We start from the raw sequence: 21,164 nt of genomic DNA on the forward strand, positions 1-21,164 counted from the left end.
TAAAAAGAAATGCTGCCATGAAAGCTGCCACACTGTGTTTCTCATTCATCATATTTTGCGTGTTGTAGCTTTCCACTAGATGTGCATATTTAAATGTTCATGACATTTCACTGATTTCCGCTTTATTTCCGCTTTCCGGGATCTGTATACTCTTATGATATGAGATGCATCACTGAAAATCGTTTCTGTTTATGTTCTCTCCAACAGTTATGTTGTCCTTTATTATTCCTCTGCTTTACTATCAATGTTTATTTAAGCAAAACTGTCCTTATAGCATAGGGGACCACTGAGCTGCATTTATCATATTTATTTCATAGTGTCATGCATCTAACTTTTGATTTTGATTTCACTTGTTTCTCAGTATTCGTAACACAGCAGCTTCGACTTAGGTTTCATTTGCATTCAGCATTGCTGAGGTAGCGTTCGTATTTCCTTTTAATAAACAAATATGCCAGGACGTTTTCTCACGTTGCTAAGGCCTTTCCTCTAGCTTTCCAAAGGCTATGCAATGAGTCTTCTGCCAACGGCGCTTTTCACTGCTCATGGCAGAGGCGTTGCTAGGGGGGGGGGGGCTAAGGGGGCTATAGCCCCTGGTCTTTTGGTTGTAGCCCAGGATAGAATCTCAGGAGCTACAGCCAAAAGGCTGGGTAGCCCCCAGTCCAACAGTTCCGACATCAGCGTAGCCCCGGGTCTTTTCCAGACCCAGCAACACCCCTGGCTCATGGAGTTCTGAGCCTCGCGCTTAGTGAGGTTTGTTTTCATTTAATTTCTTTCAACATAAAATGCTGTCTAATGCAGCAGCTCGCTTGTGCAATATACCAATTAATAACAGTTTTAAGTGTTTATTCGACAGTGGCACAGCACCCTGGCATTACTATTTGTAAGTGCATGCCCTGCAAAACAGCATAATGTAATGTTCGTTTGTCCTACCTTTGTTTGTTTACTTTGTAAATTTAAAGTGCATCGCACCTTACCATCTTCGTCCTTGCTGCAGTTTCATTTCCAGACAACACCACTTTCAATTTTCCCCACGTTATCTTTGCTGTGTTTGCTCCTTGTTTGAGTTATATGTACATTTCTTTTTTTTAATGTAACCTCTTCCTCAGGCTACTCACTCCACTTGTCGTTCATTCAGTCACCTGCTCAGACTGTTTCTCCTTCATTTTGTATGTCTCTCTTGCAACCTTTCCTTTGGCCCCTTCCCTGGGCAAGTCTCTGCAGGCTGTTTTTTTTCAACAAGAAGTGAAGTGAGTGGGCACCACTTGGTAATCAATCCACTTGTGTCCCATTTTCAAAATTATGAACAAAAAGGAAACTTGTTCCAGACAATTTGTATCAAAGTTTCAAAAGGAGCTGGCTGCGACGAGTCTGGAGACACCCAGACTCAAAATACATGTAAAGCGGGAGACCGAGTAAAATACCAAGTCACGCAGCCGCTCTCCATAGCTGTCAGCAATTTTGACTAATTACATACCCATGCTGGGTTCTATGGAGAGCGGCTGCGTGACTTTGTTTTTTTTTCAACCTCCACTTCAGGCTGGTAACATCTCTTTTTGATTCCTTTAGTCAATTCTGCAGTTCATTTTCCTCCTCAAGCTATTTAGTTTCTCACCATTCATTATTCATTTCAGTATCTTCACTCAGCTTTACAGACCACTTTGTTTCTCGCGGGCTGATTTCCATTGGCTACTTCCATGGGCGACCGTTATCTTGCATATTTCATCTCCTGTTAGCAGTGTGGATCATATTTTCATCAAATCATGACAGGAGACGGCCTGCATGTCTGAACTCCTTTATTCCTCCAACATAACTGACTTCCTCCCATTCCATTCCTTCCCAAGTTCTATTCATCAAACATTCCACATTCTATTCAGCCACAACAGTAATGATTAGCCACAACATTAAGCAGATGGTCAGCCAACAAACCAGGCCGAGGTTTGTATGACTCGGCAGTATCGCTGAAGGGATAGGTAATCTTCTTATTGCCTGGGAGCTTGTTATTTATTGTTCAGAGGTATCCGTCCATTTGCTTTTGACCAACAATATACTTGGGGTGAAGGGCAGCTCGAGGCCAGGGTAAAAAATACTTCATGGGCTTTGATTGTTTTCTCAGGATGTGACCAGAGGCCATGTGTGCTGAAATGATAGTCATTTAGATTAGAGTGTTCTGAAGATGCCGGCAAGTCAGGTGGGTGAGATGGTTATCGCCAGTTCAAAGGGAACCTGTTTATTCTGTCTCTCCTCATGTTATTTGAAGCATTCATGCAAACATGTGCAAATTACTTTAGTGTTAGGTGGTCTCAGACCAGCTGGGACTTGAAATAAATTATGTTTGTATATGAATGTGTAACTATGTGATGATGTCATGACCTGCACAAAAGGAATAAGTAGGGTGACTCCACCCTATAATAACAGGGGCTCTCAGTCGGCCCTCTGGGACCAACTGAGAGCCCCAGTTATAATAGGGTGGAGTCGCCTTATTTATTCCTTTTGTGCAATTTTTGGGTCCTGATGCCATAGGACCTTTTTGACTGGTTGCTCCAGGCCAAAGCTGCCATAGAAATTTGAAATACAATAGTTTTTGAGTGTTGAAATTAATGAGTTTAACAAACAACGTGGTGCCCACCGTCACCCTGCAGTCTATAATGTCATGACCTACCACAGACAAATCCTAAAAGAGGGTGTGTTGTAAACATAAGCTGAAGATGGTAGTTAAGATGATCATGAACAGACCAATAAGGATGGGGGAATTGGAGAAAGATTGGATTTCTTTTTTATAGGTCTTGATCAATGAGGTGGGGTTGGATTGTAATAAAATATATGGGAGTGTTTTAACTGTTGCAAAAATGAATATAATATGTCAACTTGTGTGGTTCATGGAGACTCGGTTAGTTTGACTCTATAGACTCATCTAGCCCCTCCCGGTCGATTGTAAAATAAACTTGCCTCATGTACAAATATGCACTTGCTTCTTAAGTGGTGGGCCTGCTTTGGGTTAAGGTGATTAGAGGCCCATCCACATATTTGTTGAGCTAGGCAGGAGCCCAGGCTGTTCCGAGACATTGGGGGTTTCCTGTCCGCACAACTCAGCTGTAACGCTTCTCTGCGGGACCAGTGTTTTGTGAACGAATAAAAGAGAGGTCCACAGGTGCCATATTAGTTAAGAGGCCTGTCTGTTCCCCAGAGGTGTGGTACTGTGGTCCAGCTGTGCATGGCAAATTGAAGGAATACGACTTCGGAGCACTTTGGGTTGACGTGAGTGCATTTTTGGAGGGTAAAGCAAGAGGGGAAATAGGGGTAAAAAGAGGGTGTTTTTTTATTTAAGTGGTTTGGTAAGTGGAGAATCAGAATGTGTGTTTGGAGTTAGCCGAGGTTACATGGATTGAAACAGTGAATGTTTTGGAGGAGGGAGTGAACTGTTTTGTGCCGTAAGTACTTTGTATATATTTGTATCTAGTTTGTTATTTTTGAGGTGTGAGGTGGTATCCCCACCAGCATATCTATTGTGAGGTTTGTCCTGATAGTCTTCAGTTTGCTTGTCTGGTTGTCTGGATCCCTCCCCTAAGGGGGTGAGGTGACATCTTATGATAAATTCACCGTAGATACCTTCCTGAAGTATTCCCATGGCATCCTTAATTTTGTATTGACTGCACAGATGGAGCCCTCGCCTCGCTTTTCTTGGTTAGTTGAACTTGTGAAAGGTATCTTCCTGTAGTCAGGAAAAGACGGTGTTGTAGTAGAAAATACTGTACTAGTGATGAAGAGAGCAAGAGCAGTGGTGTTCTAGTGGTGTGTGTAGTGCGCTCCTTCTATGCTCGAGTGAAGGAGATATCTCGGAAGATTGGCCGGTGTGCGTTTTTTTGGATAAAGAGGCTGTCTTTTGTGTAAGAGGGAGAAGGATAATTAAGGTAAATAGTGAAAGGAGGTGATTGCGGTGAAAACGAGTAAGGTGACTGTGGGTGACGATTAAGAAACCTGGAAGGGGAAAAAGGGGGTTCTTTTGGGTGGAAACTTTGTGCCGTAGGTTCGGCTTTGATGTTATTTTTGGCAAAATTATTTTGGTTAAATTGGGTTGGAGTACGGAGACTCCGCTAAAATCATTTATCTCAGGTTCTTCCTGGCTATAAGGTGAAGATTTTGAAGTACCATCTGGAATGGCTGCGGGAAACTAAGGGTAAAATTCTCAATTCTTGGCCTACTGAAGGGACCTATGATAAGGGGATATTGGAAAACCTGCATACTTTTTTAACTGAAAGGCACAAGGGTTCAAAGTTAGAGAAGCGGTTAAACATCTTAGAGCTATGGAGGATGTATGAGAAAGGTGGGAAGGCCCATAATGTTAAAGTCTCAGAACGATGGTCTCAGATTGGGGAACCCTTTGTGAGTTAGTTTTCTCACCTTCGGATTACGAGGAGTCATCAGCTGTCTTTTTCTTTTTCTTCTTCTTTTCTTTTCCCTTTATAGTGCTGAGTGAAGATAGGGTCTGTCCCTGTTGGAGACCACCACGTCTGAGTCGGGATGCGAGCCAGATACGAGGAACTCCAGGGGGACAGACCAAGCCTCGGGGAAAAAAGCTGGATGCAGAAAAAAAAACAGGGCTGGTCTCAGCTTGGTCATGTAGCAGTCTGTGGTAAGTAGTGTGACTCACTAGCAAGAGTGAATAGTTTGCTGGGAGTTCGCCAGGGAAACAGCAGAAAGAGGGAGTGCCAAGCTTGGTACGAGGAGAAAACGGGAAGCAGAGCGGGGAGAAGAGAAAACAGAGAACAGGTGCCTGCGGGTGAGCGGAGTGAGAGAGACAATGGACGGTAGACAGGGACACTGAGAACAAGTATGAAGCAGCAGGAGAGAAAGTGGAAGCGAAGGAACTAGTGTCTTACCCAGGAGTGAAGTGAGGGTTGCAATGCAAAGCTCCGCTGCGGGAGAATGACAGAAATAGGGGGCGGCTATCTTGAAAAAAGACTAACCCGCAGTTGCAGCTTCTGCACAAAACGTGGCGGCAAGTCAGCTAAACCGCCATTGTTTCCATACTTTCAATTGCTGCGACATGACAGGTGGCTGACAAAGGAGGGTGCCGGCATTCCTTCTGCACCACCCCCATATGAGTGCTATACTTTATCGCCCGCAGAAGGGTATGCAGATCGTGAATTTGAACCTCCATTTTCTCCAGTGGTTGCGAGGCAGACACAGGTAACGCCTCCATCAGCTATGATTCCTAGAAAATGAGATACTAAGAAAAGTGCAAGGATAACTCCTTCAATGGTTAGGGCTGTAGAAAAGATGACAACAGAGAGCGGAAAAGGAATAACTCTCCCGACTGCTAGGTTAGCAGAGAAATTAAGGGTGGAGCAATGGAGAGAGTGAGGCCGAAAGCCAGAAGGGTAGATGAAGGGTTGAGAATGAGGGAGAAAGAGGAGACTGTGCCTTTTACCGCTAGGATAGAGGATTGGTTGCAAATGGTAGTGGAGACACAGGAGCGGAATAAATTGGAAGAAGCGCTGAGGCTACTGGAAGAAGAGGTAGTGCTGTTATGACAGCAGAGAAGTGAAGAGTGGGAAGAAGTGAATAGACAGGCAAAGGACTTTGAGGAAGGAAGGTGGTGGCATGGACAAGTTCTTGTTAGGTCGGATAAATCAGTTATCAAAGAGGTCAAGGTGGACCTGGAGGACAGAAGTATTGCTATGTGTACAGGATTCGAGCAGGGAGAACGTGACCTGGCACCCTACGATAGATCTGAGTATGCCTCTGTGCATCTAGAAGTATCAGGGGAGTTGAAGCTCCAGAACCCATGAGACAGGGGGGGATAGGCCTGCCTAATTTTGAACTCTATTACCTGGTGGGGCAGCTGCAGTACGTGGCCAGGTGGCTCTCGGCTGAAGACTCGGCGGAAGCCAGGCTCCTGCGTTGAGATACAGCCCCATACTTTCTGATGGAAGTGGTGTGGTTGTGCAGAGACAAACTGGTGGGCAAGGGGCGGCTACTGAGGCTGGGCTGGGAGATCTGGCACAGGACATGGAAGATTGGGGGGACTCGGAGCCGTACTCCCAGCAGGCCCCTTTGGCGGCGCTGTGCGGGAGTGACTCTCCACTACTTGAATCGGTCCGCAGATACTGGGAACAGGTAGGCTTAGCCACCCTAGGGGACATATGGCAGGAAGGGGAGGCAATGGACTTTCAGAGGTTGCAGGAAGAGACGGGAGTACATGGTGGCCAATATATAACCTACACTAGGCTTGTGAAAAAGACTAGAGAAAGATGGCCTGAGACAGTGCTAGCGGAAGACCCAGACGCCTCCCTGGAAACCATGTATGATGTATCAGAGGGCGGGCACGAAATATCGAGGATATATGAGCTCCTGCGAGTAAGGGCAGGGAAGGAGTTGCTCCAATTGAGACAAGATTGGGAGGAGGAGGTGGGAGGACCCATGACGGATGGGCAGTGGGAACGGGCCCAGAGGTACCACAAAAAGGTGTCCCGAAACGCAAGATTCCAACAGCTTCAAATGTACGTTACCCACAGGGCTTATTTAACCCCCGGGAAGATTGCAAAGTTTGGGGGACCAACTACGCAGCAATGCCCCAGGTGTGGGGAGGTGAATGCGGGACTGCTACACATGTTTTGGGCTTGCCCGGAGGTGCATAGATTTTGGGACGAGGTCAAGACGAAACTGGCAGGTGGGGGGGTGGTGCTGGATGTGGAATCGGCCTGGTCATGCATGCTTGGGCTTTTTCCTAGACCCCAGCATTTGAAACACATAAGCAAGAGGAAGGACCTGGCTTATGTTTTGGCCAAACGTAGGATTGCCATGGGCTGGAAGGCGGCCCACAGACCTAGGGTGGAGTTATAGTGGACGGACCTCTTGAGGTGGGCGGAAGCTGAATCTGTAGTCTGGTTTGCAGCGGTCACCAGGGGGGGCGGGGAGGAAGTAGGGCCCTTGCTGGCCTGGCGGCAACTGGTGGCCTCGTTGGCAAACCCTCACCAGGGTGACAACGAAACAGAGGACCCGGATGATGACTGCCTAAGTATTGTGCTACCCAATGATGGTCCCGTAAACGACATGTGAGAATCGGCTCTAGTTTAAGGGGGAAGGGGGAGTTGGGGAGTTTTGATGAAAATGTGCTATGTTTTGAAACAGTTATAGTGTGTTTGTTTGATTTTAAAATAAAATACAAATAATTTTTTAAAAAAAAGTATCAGGGGAGTCGATAACAGGAGTAGGAGACAAAGGTTAATGGGAATTGGATATTGAGCAGGGAGAGCAGGGTGTAGCAGCCCCACCTCCCGTTCCAGTAGCAGTGACAGAGTACACCAGGGAGTCGTATGATGTGCTGTGCTACTTGCATGGCCGTAGTAAATAACAGGGGAGAGATGGGGGAAGCCCCAGTAAAAGCGGGTATAACTTAGCTTCCATTGCTCCACAAGGGTCAGGGAAAGGCGTATTATGTCTCGTGGTCACACATGGACCGGAATAATTTGATGAAGATACTCCCTTTGCTCACTGCAGGGGAAGGGAAGGGGATTTATGCATTAGAGAAACACACTGCTCGTGTCATGTTGGTCATAGGGGATATGGAAAGCATATTCACGGGTAATGGGGGAATGGTCAGGCGAGCTTTGGAGGAGAGCGGGTTATCTGGGAGTTCAGTTGGATACAAATACCCACGATGGAGCAGCTTTTAATATTTATAGGACGCAGGTATGGGGGACCCTGGAGAGTATGTATCACCTGATATAAATTCTATTCTATTTAAAACAATGAAGTTGGATGATGATCCCGCCGCACACATCCAGTTAATTCAGGAGATCTGGAGGGCTGAGACAGGAGAAGCGTGGAATAAGAATGTGTCAATTTTTTACCACATGCTAAAGAAGGTACTTCCTAAAGAAGTCCAGCACAATACAGATGAAGTACTAGGGACGGAGGCCAAGAGTTGGCTGGAAATCAAGGCACATATTGTGCATTTTCTAAAAGGAGGCAAGGGAAGGGAAAGGGGAGTATAGAACAGGGACAAAAGGCCAAGCTTGTTCAGAAAAAAGCTAGCGAAAATCTGTTTGGAAGGAGCAGTGATTACCAGCTCCACAGAGGGACAGCAGTGTAAAATTGGGACAACAGGGACATAATGAATCGGGTATTACACAAGGTTGGATGGAAGGATATGCTCCTAGTGCAAGGCAAATGAGAAGGTTTCTGAGGGGTAGAGGAGGATTTTCACGAGGCAATGGGTCATTTGGCAGGTTTTGAGGAATGGGGCCCAGGTTTAACAGGCAAATTGGAAATAACTATGGATGGTTTTATGGCATTCAGTGTTGGTATCATCTAGTCAATCCTGCAACATGGTGTCATCTAGTCAATCCTGCAACATTTGAAGCAGAGCCAGTGAAACCTGATGAAATTGTCCACAATTGTGCAACATACAAGGGAGAAGAGGAAGAGAGGATCAGTGTTAAGGAGGATGCTTTGGAGGGAGGTGAGGTACTTTTTGTTGACGGGTCCTCGACAATCAATCAGGACACTGGTGAGAGGCATGCAGCTGCAGCCTTTGTAGGCCTTGTGGATGGGGAATACCAGGTCAGACTGAAGAAACGGTTGCCTTCGCATTACTCTGCGCAAGCGGCAGAACTAGTGGCACTTCAGGCACTAGAAATTAGTAAGGTGAAGGTGGTCATTATTTATTCTGACTCTGTGCATGTAACCTCCACTGTGCATTCAGGTTTATCAAGGTGTCAGAGAATAGGATTTGGGAGATCTGACAGGACCCCTATCCAGACTAATCGAGGTGTTAATCCCGTCCACAGAGGTAGGAATCTTAAAGTGTGCTGCGCACATTAATCGTACAAATTCAGTAGCACTTGGAAATGATGCCACAGACAGGGCACATATTTTCCATCCCTAGAAAGGTCCCAGCAGGTAGAGTTTCCAGCTCCACAAACTGCAGTCCTGCAGTCCTGTTGCTTCAAATCATAGAAATGCAAGGGAAAGCACCTAAAGAGGAACAGGAGCTTTGGGCAGAGAGAGGATTTTCCCTCTCACCCACGGATTTGCTGTGGAGGCAGGAGCTGACGGTGAAGGTAGTAATGCCTGTAGAACATCTTCTTGTTGCTCTAGAGCAACTGAATTACCTGTTGCACACTTATCGATGACAAATTGCAGCAGAGCTCCAAGAGGAATGGTTTATACCAAACCTCTAGGAACTGGTAAGTAGATTTGTAGGAAACTGCATAGTTTGTAGGGAATTAAATCCTGTAAACTCCATGAGGTCAGTAAGGGGAGTTTTGCCTTGGCCCTCTGTGCCATTTTGGGAACTCCATATTGATTTTCTCGATATGCTTATGAGATGTAACAATCATCGGCAGCTTATAATCATAGTTTGCCCATTCTCCCAGTGGCTTGAGGTTGGTCAATGCACACACACTGATCTAAGTATGCAGCACACTTTCTGGTGAGGGAGGTATTTCCATGGTGGGGAATTTGTGAGTTCTTGAAGTCTGACAATTAACCTACTTTTTAATACCTTGTTCTCAGAAATCACTTTCGCTCTCGGTAATCAAGCACAGGTTGTGTTCAGTATACCACCCACAGGCCAATGGATCGTAGAATGTTAAATGGGGTTCTTAAGGTCCGGTTGGCAAAAATGTGTAGTGATTTAAGTAAACTGTGGTTATATTAACTGCCTTTCGTTTTGTTCTATTTGAGGAATCAGCCAGGGAAAGAGCATCACCTTAGCCCTCATGAGATTGGGACGGGGCTTAGATTACACACACCGCTGTCACCGGCATGCACATCATCAGATGCACAAAAGTCAGCAGAAGTCCTGGGAGAGGAGTTTAGGGAGTACCTGAGGGCCTTAACAAAAAGTGTCCAAATTATATTCTCACCAGCAGCTTGCAGGAGGAAATGGCAAAGAATCTGACGATCTGCACAAGCAACTGTTGTTCCCCACGGACCAGATTTGTATCCGTACCTTTGTATGATGCTGGAATGAGCAGTGTTTCTATGGGCCACACCCTGTGATTATTGTTACTCCGACTGCTGTGAAGGTGTAGGGCAACAAGAGCTGGGTCCATATCAGCGACGTACAAAGGGATACCGGTGCCCCTCCAATGGCACAGGATCAGGAGCAGGCTCAAAGTTAAGTATGCCCTAAGGATTCGCATTTCATTGCAGTAGAAAAGGGGGGTGTCCGTGAAAATCAGGAATTGAAATTGTTTTCAAGAACAAAACTTTGGATTTATAATGTATATTAGAATGGTTGTTTATATGTCTTTTGTTTCTTTTGTCATCATGTTCAAAGATGTCAAACAGTATGAATGTGAATGGTTTAAATATATCTAGAATCAAAGAATTTGATGATATATTATTGAGGTCACAAAGAAATGTTGATGCTGATTTCCTTTACAGTGAGGACAATGTAAATGTAGACCCGACAGTAGATGCAAATGGTTTTGCAGCAGATAATGTATGGTATAGCCATATGAGGAGAGTTGGGAGAGAGAGATCTATAGGATTTTGCTACATTTGCTCTCTCATCCTCTATGCTTTTGGTGTGTTTATCCCAGATGAAACGGAGCTAGCAGAGGCTCTGTGACTAGTGCACCTAGCTATGTGCTGGGTCCGAGAGCAGTTCCATAGGCAATCGGTCACAGCCTCTATTTTACCTTTTGACAAAGAATGTTCAGCTATAGATCGTAAAGAGCAGAAGAATGTTCAGCGTACACAAAGAGTCCACTTGAGTTTAAAAGAGACTATTATTATCAATAACCAATGGGAGCAAGGGGTGAAGCGTTGCAGATCTTAAGGGATACTCAGAAGAACGGGGTGGCACGTGTAAACCAAAAATGTGGAAATGTGTGGCAGAAATATTTAAAGTATCTGACATGGCTCAAGAAGCCAGAACAACCTGTTAAGATACAGACACGTACCCATTTTGCAATGGCAGGCGATGGCAGGGCACCTGTTGGCACAAATGGGAACTGCATATGCCCGCCTTGCAGCACCGATCTGGCTGGAAGTACAGCTGAGCTCCTCACCATTTTTTGAACTTGTGGACAGTTTACCTAAATGCAGTTAACTCCAGCATGGTGAGGAGTGTGCAGTTTCACCATGTTACATATGCCTGTCCTTATTCCAGTGGAACATAATCCTTACCCGCCCAATGCTCAAAGCTACATCTGTACCCCCTTTGTACCCTGTGGCCCTTATGTCCCTTGTATCATCGCACATGGACACATCAATGGCTCTGTCTGATCATGCAAAGGAGGGATTATTGCGACAGACCACGCAGTCTAACTATCTTTCGGCGGCATCTTCAAAAGCGTTAATGGAAATCCCGGAACAGTATTGTTTGTTTAGTTGTATGTAAATGTTCTTTTCGGCACCCTCCTGGCACCTGGCATCCAAGCCGCTGAAAATGCAAAGTGGCTCCAAGTGACCCGGTACGAATTCCTGCTAATTGTGAATTCTTCTGAATAAGCTTCCAGTGTCATCAATAAAGAAATGCAGGCCGGGAGGCCCATAGCCTTGCAGAGCATGGAGGGAGGGGTCTGTCAGAAGATAGGGAGCACCTGCTGCACATTTGTGCCTCACAATGATTCAGAGAATGGGACCCTGACACAAACAATCACTGCCTTGCACAAGCTTAGGGTGCTTATGGAGAACGAAGCAGGAACCACAAATGACCCTTGGTTGGACTCTCTTTTTTTCTTGGGTGCTGTCTTGGATGAGCCGTAAAAATGGTCATGCCTATTTTTGTCTTTTTTCTTATTATCTTTTGCTCTTGGCAAATGCTCTTACGATGCTGTTCTGCCAAGGTACCAAAAGCAGCAGCCATGATGAATGTGACCCTGTCCAAAGCTAGAACCGCTACCATTTCATATCACATGGGTACTCAGACTGAAGCTGTCTTGTGTCCTCCACCAAGTTGGGATGACTGTGTGGAGTAGTGGGTAGATTGCGGAAATGGTGGGGGGATGAGTTGGGTTTGTCCAGCGGAGCGAAAGGAGTATGCCCATATTGGGACCAGATGATTGTAGGTTTTTTTTCCCCTGGGAAGATGGTTTTAAAGAAAAAGAATGTGGTTTATTATTTAAAGTATTAACTAAAGCGGGGAATGTTGGGGTGGTCAAGAATGTTCCCACTGAGAAAGAAGGGTTCATGTTGTGCGTGCCATATTTGTGACTGGGGGAGCAGCCAAGCTGGTGCAATGTTACAATTTTACATGTATCTAGTGTAGTTAATGTGAATGGGTTATGTGTTAATTTAAATGCTACTTTGTGTTTAAGTTGATACATTTTAGATTTTCACACACGCAGCAAGATGAATGTCAAAATCCCCAATAAAATATAAACACAATGTAGATATGGGTACTACAAAGTGCCTAGAAGCTGGTCAGCAAGAAGTTTCATAATGCGCATGCGAGGAAGGGGACTTAGCATGAAAAATCCACTGTGAAGAAGACACAATAGTTATAGAAAATACATGCACAGATATAAACACATGGATAATTTACAGATCCATATACATTGTGCTCTTTTTATAATTTGATTAAACTCCACAGTCGGGGGTTTGCGAGGTGAATTCTGAGTGACTGGGAAAAAACTAGTTTTACAGGGATTTGGAGGCCAAAGGAGTGGTAATGATTAGCCACGACATTAAGCAGATGGTCAGCCAACAAGCCAGGCTGGGTTTTGTATGGCTTGGAAGTATCCCAGAAGGAAGATGCAATCTTTTAATTGCATGGGGGCTTGTTATTTATTGTTCAGACAAATCCAGCCATTTGCTTTTGACCAACAATAAACTTGGGGTGAAGTAACACTCCAGGACAAGGGTGACCAATACTTCATGGGTTTTGATTGTATTCTCAGGATGTGACAAGAGCCCATGCGTGTTGAATAGGTAGTCATTTAGATGAGTGTTCTGAAGACGCCAACAAGTCAGGGTGGGTGAGATGTTATCACCAGCTAAAAGAGAACCTGCTTATTCTTCCTCACCTCATGTTATTTGAAGTATTTGTGCAAACCATGTGCAAATTACGCTTAGGGTTAGGAGGTCTCGGGCCAAGTGGGACTTGTAATAAATTATGTTTATGAATGTGTCATGACCTACCATGGGCAAATCCTAAAAGAGGGTGTGTTGTACACATGAGCTGAAGGTGGTAGGTAAGATTATCATGATCTGTGAAAATGGGGGAATTGGAGAAAGATTGGATTTCTTTTGTATAGGTCTTGACCAATCACAAGTGGTGGGTGGATTGTAATAAAATATATGGGAGTGTTTTTACTGTTGCAAAAATATATATAATGTGTCAGCGTGTGTGGTTCAGGAAGACTCAGGTTAGTCTCACTCTATAGACTTGTCTAGACCCTCCCGGCCGATTGTAGAATAAACTTGCTTCACGTATAAACATGCACTCACTTCTTAAATGCTGGGCCTGCTTTGGGTTAAGGTGGTTAGAGGCCCATCCCCACACTCCTGTCACACTCTGCTGCTTTGAGTACCTTCACAGTGTGGGTATGGTGCTCACAAGCTGCTGTTTCAACATCCAACAGCACAATCGCTACCTTGCTTTGTTTTTATACCCAGTGGTCCACCAAAACAACAGAAAGGGCCTGGGAAAAGCACCAAAGCTCCAGAGGGCTCTGTACTCCAGCGATTCGACTGACAAAGAACCTACCTATCTGCATATGTAGGTGGAGCACGCCCACCCCTCATCCCCAATGTTAACGCGTTAGGGAAGCCGGTCTGTGGTGGGGGATGGTATAGTTCCTGATGGTGAAGTGCAGGATCCTCATAGTGTGCATGCAATGACAGGTAGACAAGGTGTGATTAGCTTTAGGTACCTACTTACTTTGACACATGCGAATGCTGTATTTGTTTCAACAACATAACATGATGATTGTGGGGTAAATTCAGCCACAGTACATTAGTGAACTGCCCCTGGCCATGTTCGGCCCAAAGGTGCAGAAATATGAAAGCACACTGTTGAATAGTAGAGACAAGGCCAGCATTTCATTCTCAACTGCTAAACATCAAATGGCTAATTTCAGGAAAGTACTAATTCAGTGTGGCCTGTATTCAAATGACTAGGTCGAAAAGCATTAGTACAGCTTGCTAATACATTGAGATGTCAGTGAGAAATGTGTGCATTTTGCAGCTTGGATGGAAATGACAAGACTACAGATGAAACTCTGCTGTAGAAGTAAATCGAAAGGCACACATTAATGAAACGGGTGGCTACAGAAACACTGTTTTAAAACAAGATGTGAGAATGAATATGGGAGCAAAATGCATTTTGTGTCATATAAGACACTGAAGCAGGCGCCATGTAATGGAAATACAAATGCATTTCAAAGCACTCATTTCTGTTCATCAGGACACTGAAAACTTGTGTTTAAGCCCAGAGACCTTCCCCCATCAGATACAAAGGGCAAGCACTGCCTCCCCCCATCTATCTAGAAAATCTCTTTGAAACCTCAGCAGAGCCGGAAAGGGATGGAGCTTGGGTTCAGCCGCCTCCCAACCTCCTCCCCTATGCCTGAGAAGAGTACTATTGGGGTGAATTGACCAACAATAAGCAAATTAGAGTTATCCCCTCTGCTCAAGGAAGATAAGAACATAGATGGTCAATCAACCCTGGGAGATAAAAATGTTACCTGATTTATTGCAGGCCAAGTACCAGAAATCCAGATGGCCAGGGCTACATTTAAATTGTGAGAAAATAAATGTGCTGTTTATTGAACTCATAATATCTATATAATTAGAGCTTGTCAGAGGATTCTATGGTGAATCATATTTTGTCCATTACATTGTGTTCCGTGACACCTACATAAATGGTTCAAATATTCATGTAAAGCTAGTAAAAAGCCCTATCTGATGATACCACTCCCCATCACAATTCAACCTTGGCAACCAGAGTTATTACTAAAATGTTATTACAGCGTGCCAAAATAAATTATGAATAGGAGATTAAAGAACATGGTAGTTTAAGCAATCAGATAAGTGTCTGTCAAATATTGTGATCGTGGCATTAATGTTCTCTATATTAATCACATAAATCTGCCATTCGCACAGTGCATTGTGTCTGGCATGATTAGACCAATTCAGAAATATATAGCGTGGGACCCTTATCTGTAACTTGAAGAAGAGTGCCATGCTGAAGATTTTTAAGTTCATATGGGAAGTTGGTCAGAAATATCATTTCAGAGGGTGGAGCAAGACCTCCCAGAGATGGGGCCTAGAAACCTAAGGACCAATTAGAAGAGAGGGGCTAGACTTTGTGTAGCTGGAAAACAATAGTTGCCCAATTAGGGGTATCAACCAATCAGCCAGCACCTCATATTTTAGATATTTTGGGGTGTGGGTAGTAGATTTTAAAAGTAAGCTTACAGCCCTGGCAAACAACTTCACAAATTAAGCACTCCTACCACCTCCTCCTGGCTTGGCCACCCACTTTATAGCTTGTACCCACCTCCAGGTTACCACTAGTCTGTCACGCTTTGTTTCTGCTTTGTGGCTGCTCACCCCTGTTGCTATCTCCTCTGGACTTGTAAGCACACAACACATATTGCGCTGGCCTCCTTGGAGCTGGTAAAAAACACTCCCTCACTCCTCTTCCCCTCTGGGTTATGCACTTCAAACCACGCGCTTGCCTCCTTTAGTCCAGCACACGCACCTCTCGTTTTGATTCTGCCTCCACAGGGCTGGCACAGTCTGTTCATACCTGGCTGAAAGTGTGGTGCTGGCTGAGGTGTAGGAGCCCTGTTTAGCACTTTCCCTGTAGTGTCTTGGGGCACGCCCCTTCCACCCACCACGCGAGAGGGGAGTCAAGCAGTATGCAGGGGGCCTGAGACCCGGGACGCTATGCCAGGTGCCCCTCTTCCACCCCCTGCATGGGCTGGGGCAGAGAGTGCGCAGATCGACTATACTATCCAGCCAAGAGTCAGCAAGCATGTTTTATAGCGGGGAAAGCAGCTCCAGCAGCGGATTGGGCCTGGACAGCAGAGAAGCCACAGAGCTGGTGGCTGTCTTCCAAGAGAAGATTCACAGCATGGGGACTGGTTGGCAAAATGGTTGCAAGAGCTGACGGAGGAGGGGCCCGGCCACGATACCCATACAGCCACTTTGGACACCCCTGCAATGCTAGAGATTCTGGCGGCCACACCCACAAAAGGAAAAGGGCCACGGGGCAGCCCACGGGCACAGTTGTCCCAGTGGATAATAACGTGCAGACTGAAGACAGTGCTCAGTGCTCCAGGCTACTAGTAGAGAGGTAATGCCAGAAGTGCCAAGTGACAACATTGGTCAAGAATAGGGTAGTGTCCACATGGCCAGATTTATGTAGAAAATATTGAGAGTGATGAGAAATGACCAACAAGAGGAGAGTGGAGCCAGGGTACCGGCAAGCCTTAAAGTGGTTTGGGAGAGGCCCACAGCAGCCGCCACTCTTGCGGAGGCTAAGGTGGGGTCAGCCCCCCATAACCAGGAGAGGGAACAGCACAGTCATAGCAGACAGTCTAGGTAGAGAGGAGCAAAAGGCCCCAGCAGGGACGAGGGTCCAGGTACGGGCAGTGCCACCTTCTAATGTGGGAGCAGCATTCCCAGTGGGGTCCCCCACACAGGTACAACAGGTGGAGGGGTGGGGAGAGGGACCAACCCAGGGGTCGGATAACCACCAGGCTTAGGGGACACAGCACCTTGTTAACAATTGCCCCATTATTGTCTGGGAGATAGTCACTGGCTTGGCATATTCCAAAGCAGGTAAAGGAGCACATTTGGGCACAGGAGTATTTTAATCTGTTTTCATTATTGTCACCGGAGACAGCAGTCCACGACATTACAATAACGAAGGAGGACGATAAGAAAAGACAGAAAAGGTATAGCGCTGAGGAGACAATTGGTAACTGGACCAAGGAACTTTCTTTGTTAGCTGCTGTAATAATGCAGAAGTTCCCAGAACAGGGGCCGGCATTCTGGAACTATAGGGACCCAATTGTGGATGAACACAGGGAATCTATGTCATTACTGCGACCCCCACTACTGCGACCTCAAAAAAGATGATTTTGTTTTTTTCGACCCCTTTTACATCACATATATATGCAGGGGGAGTCCCATGCAGCCCCCCCCTACTTGTATTATATGCATCCCCCCTCCCATATATATATGTTGTGTAAAGGAGGTCGAAAAACAAATCGGCATTTTCGGTAGTCTATTGGGGCGCAGTAATGGTATTATTCCAAAACAGGCGGTATGGTTCAATGGGCTGGGTTGATTATGACCGAGATTTCAGGTCTAAAAGGGATCAGGTCTCCAGAATGAGATGGGATCAAAAGGACATGGAGGGTTGGATGGCATACATGGGGGGAAGCGAGAGAGCCAGTCAGACAAGCAGGTTAAGACTCCCCAGCGGGCTTGGCATGGTATGTTTGAGGAGTGAACAAGAGAGAGCTGGCAGCCCTTTTGACAGGGCAAGCAGGCCGCAAGGGGCAAGAAATGGCCATGCAGAAATGGCTCACAGGGTGCCGGCAAGGGGAGCACGGGATGGGGGCGATAGGGAGGGAATGGCTCCTGCAGGTTATTTAATGGGGTTACTTGCACTGGGGCACGATTGCTGGTTTTCACACGAATGCAGGAAATGTAAGGGTGAACGCCCATCCACAGCGTGCCACAGGGCCCAAGGGTCTCAGAGGGGCAGAGGGCAGCACAGAGTCGCACAATAGGGAGTGGCTGCTGGTAAAGGGCCCATGCCCAGTGAACAGGACTGAGTTACACGGATTGTTATACAATTACCCCAGGGACAAGCAGTGCGACCTATTTTACAAGGGATTTAGGGAAGGATTTCAAATTACTTACGAGGGGCCCTTGACGGCAAGGATGGTGCGGAACTTGCCACTGGCAGACAGACTACAGTCCATTGATACTGAAAAAAGAAAGAAAGAGAAAGAGCTTGGTAGTGTTATGGGCCTGTTTGCAGCCCCTGACCCCCTTGCAAACTTCGTAGTATCCCTTCTAGGATTTCGGCCTAAAAAAAGAACTGGGGAAGTACAGGTTGATCCACCATTTGTCTTACCCAAGGTGGGAGTCAGTGAATGACTGGCTGAACTCTGACTACTGCTCAGTGACATATGCCTCCTTCGACCAGGCAATGGATCTGGTAGTGGAGGGAAGAAAGGGAGCGCTGTTGGCAAAAGCGGACATTGAATCAGCATTCAGAATGCTGCCGGTTAAACTGGAAAGTTTTCACCTTTTGGGGTTTCAGTGCAGGGATATTTCTATTTCAACAGATGAATGCCCTTGGGCTGAGAAGTATCATTTGCATTATTTGAGCAATTTAGCTTGTTCCTGGCGTGGGCTGCATGTAGGAGGGAGCGTGTGAGGGGCATTGTGGACTACTTGGACGATTTCTTCTGTATAGGGAAAGAGGGGTCAGAGGAGTGCACTGCCGCACTGGCCTCATTGCAAGAATTGATGGGAGAGTTACCACTGGCCCAGGAAAAGACTCTGGCCCCAGTAGAGATGCCCACATTTCTGGGCATTGCGATAGACACTGTGAGGGGTGCTTGTAGGTTATCCAGAGATAAAGCAGAGGGCTTGATGGCCGAGATTGACAACAATTTAGCAACAGACAGGACAACCGTTGAAAAAGTGCTGCAACTGCTCAGCAAACTCAAATATGCGCCAGGGTGGTACCAGCAGGAAGGCTGTTTGATATGAAGTTGACAAGAGCAACAGCGGGTGTCGCCTTGAAACATCATCACATCAGGTGGAATGCACCCATCAAGGAAGACCTGCGCACGTGGCACAATTTCCTTTAAGGGTTCAATGGTAAAAGATTGTGGCGGGCCCCGTGGGTGACCAGCCGGGAAATACAGATGTACTCTGATGCATCAGGCAAGGAGGGTTTCAGGGTCATCTTGGGTTCATAATGGTACGCACATAAGTGGCCTACACAATGGTGAAAGAAGGGGAGATTGGGTAACATTATGGCTCTCAAACTCTTCCCAATTATAATAGCCCTCCTAGGTGAGTTGTGCAACAGGAGGGTCTGATTTTGGTCAAACAACAGGACAGTGGTTTAGACCATTAATTTACAATCTGCCTCATGCCCGGTGGTCCAAGAATTGTTAAGGAAGATGGTTGAGCTTTGTCTGTACCACAATATTGAGATTAGGGTGCGCCATGTGCAAGGCACTGCTAGCATTGCAGCACCCCCTCTCTCGTTTTCAGTGAGAGAAGGTCTGGTAGGCCCATCTATGGGCACAAGAACAGGGAAGGAGTTCAGAGCGGAATGGTGGCAGCTGGTCTTGTGGACCCGATGGTCTGGGACCTTGGGGAGAGCTCGTTCACACCAGGAGTGAGGTACAGAACCAGCGGGCTATGGTAAGTTCTTGAGTGTGTCTCAAGATCTGGGGTACACAACAATAGGGTTGGAAGAGCAAGTTGAGAAATTTCACATTTGGACACACAATGAAGGTAAGACAAGGAGCTGCGCAGTGGAGCACTTGGCAGCAATAGCCTTTTATAGCAAACTGAATGGGGCCAGAGACCCCATCAAGGGTTTCACAGAGAGGAGGTTGTTGTCCTGCGACAACAAGTGTGTAATTTGGAAAATAGGGCTGACGAAGCGGAAGGGCCAGCACAAAGAAATAATATTCACATTGTTGGACTTCCAGAGGCAGAAGAGGGCTCGGACCCGACTGACTATTTGGAGAATATGCTGCTGCTGGAGATAGGGGCAGGTGCACTCACCCAAGGGTTCACCGTGAAGAGAGCGCACAGAGCTCAGTCCAGATGGCCACGCCTGGGAGTCCCTCCCCGACCGCTGATAGCTAATAAATTGAACTACAAAGATAGGGAGAGGATCCTGGAACATTTCCACAAAAGGGGGACCATCGACAGAGGAGCAGCGACCGTTACGGCATACCCGGACTACACCTTCTTGGTACAGTGCCTGAACTACATATCCATCAAAAAGAGGCTACGAGAAGCAGGATATAAGTACATGTTGCTCTACCCAGCTAAATTAAAAGTGATACAAAATAATAAAACACACTTTTTGCAACCCTGAGGATGTGACAACATGGTTAGACACACGGAACACCCCAGATGGAACAACAAACCCAAAGGAGAGTGGTGCCGGGATGTAAGCGACAGCTCCACAGAGAAGTAATGGGACTTGAACGGGAGGGGGGGAGTGAATTGCTATAGTAACTTTGATCATGGACTGGATTATTTTTTGTGACTAGGGGAGCGCAAAGGCAAACAGCATGGAAGAGAGCATGAATTGCCGAGTAATGTTAGGGGGAGTTGACGGAAAAGTGTGTTAGCAACCTCACTAGTTACTAGTGTGGGAGACACGGGAGAAGCGTGTTCTTAACCCCTGTAGTTAGATTAGGTAAGATACCAGAAGAACGGTATCCACCCGCTGTGTCCTAAGGAGGGACTAGATGCGGGTAGGCCTGAGATCCAGGGATGGAGCTGGGCACCAGTTGGGGAAGAGTAGGGTGGTGGGAGGGATGGGAGTTGGGGAGTTTGAAGGGGTGTTAGTAGTTGGGGAGCGAGCTTACACCTATACACCACTGCGCATTGAACGGAAGTTAAGGGAGGATAGAGGCGGTACCGGGTATGGATAAGATGGGAAACCTCAAGATAGCGACCTGGAATATCAGGGGGCTCAATAGTTACTTGAAGAGGAATAAGGTCATGATGTATCTAAAGAGCCAGAGAACTGATATCGCCTTATTGCAAGAAACTCATCTAACGAAAGAAAAACAGGAAGTGATAGGGAGGAAATGGAGGGGACCACCATGGGATCAACATATTCAGCATACGCTAGGGGGGTTATCACTTGGACAGCACCACATGTCCCCTTTCAGCTACTACAGTCAACCACTGAGTCAGATGGGAGGACGGTGTTAATAAGGGGATTGGTAGAAAATAGGGAGCTGTGTATTATCAACACATATGCCCCGATGCTAAAGGCTACTTCAGGACCTTATATAGCACAGTCAGCCTGTACATTGGGGAGGCAGTCATATGGGGAGGAGACTTTAATTGCATATTGGATCCGAGGGTGGATAGATCAGATGGGAAGATGGAAAAACCTACCCCTGCAGCCAAGACCTTGAGGACCCTATTGAGTGACTTTAATCTAGAGGATGTATGGAGAACACACC

The 21,164-nt window shown here is 46.3% G+C and overlaps 1 long non-coding RNA gene across 1 annotated transcript in view; it reads left to right on the forward strand.

Moving 5' to 3' along the window:
• Positions 1–545: 545 nt before the first annotated feature.
• Positions 546–21,164, forward strand: part of LOC138513841 (uncharacterized) — a 133,052-nt gene continuing 112,433 nt past the window's right edge. Inside the window, exon 1 of the long non-coding RNA XR_011281824.1 lies at positions 546–750. This is a non-coding gene — a long non-coding RNA (uncharacterized lncRNA). The remainder of the gene's footprint in view (positions 751–21,164) is intronic.

Source organism: Ambystoma mexicanum, chromosome 12, assembly GCF_040938575.1.
Source record: "Ambystoma mexicanum isolate Mex_15411 chromosome 12, UKY_AmexF1_1, whole genome shotgun sequence".
In the NCBI taxonomy this organism is placed as follows: domain Eukaryota; kingdom Metazoa; phylum Chordata; class Amphibia; order Caudata; family Ambystomatidae; genus Ambystoma; species Ambystoma mexicanum.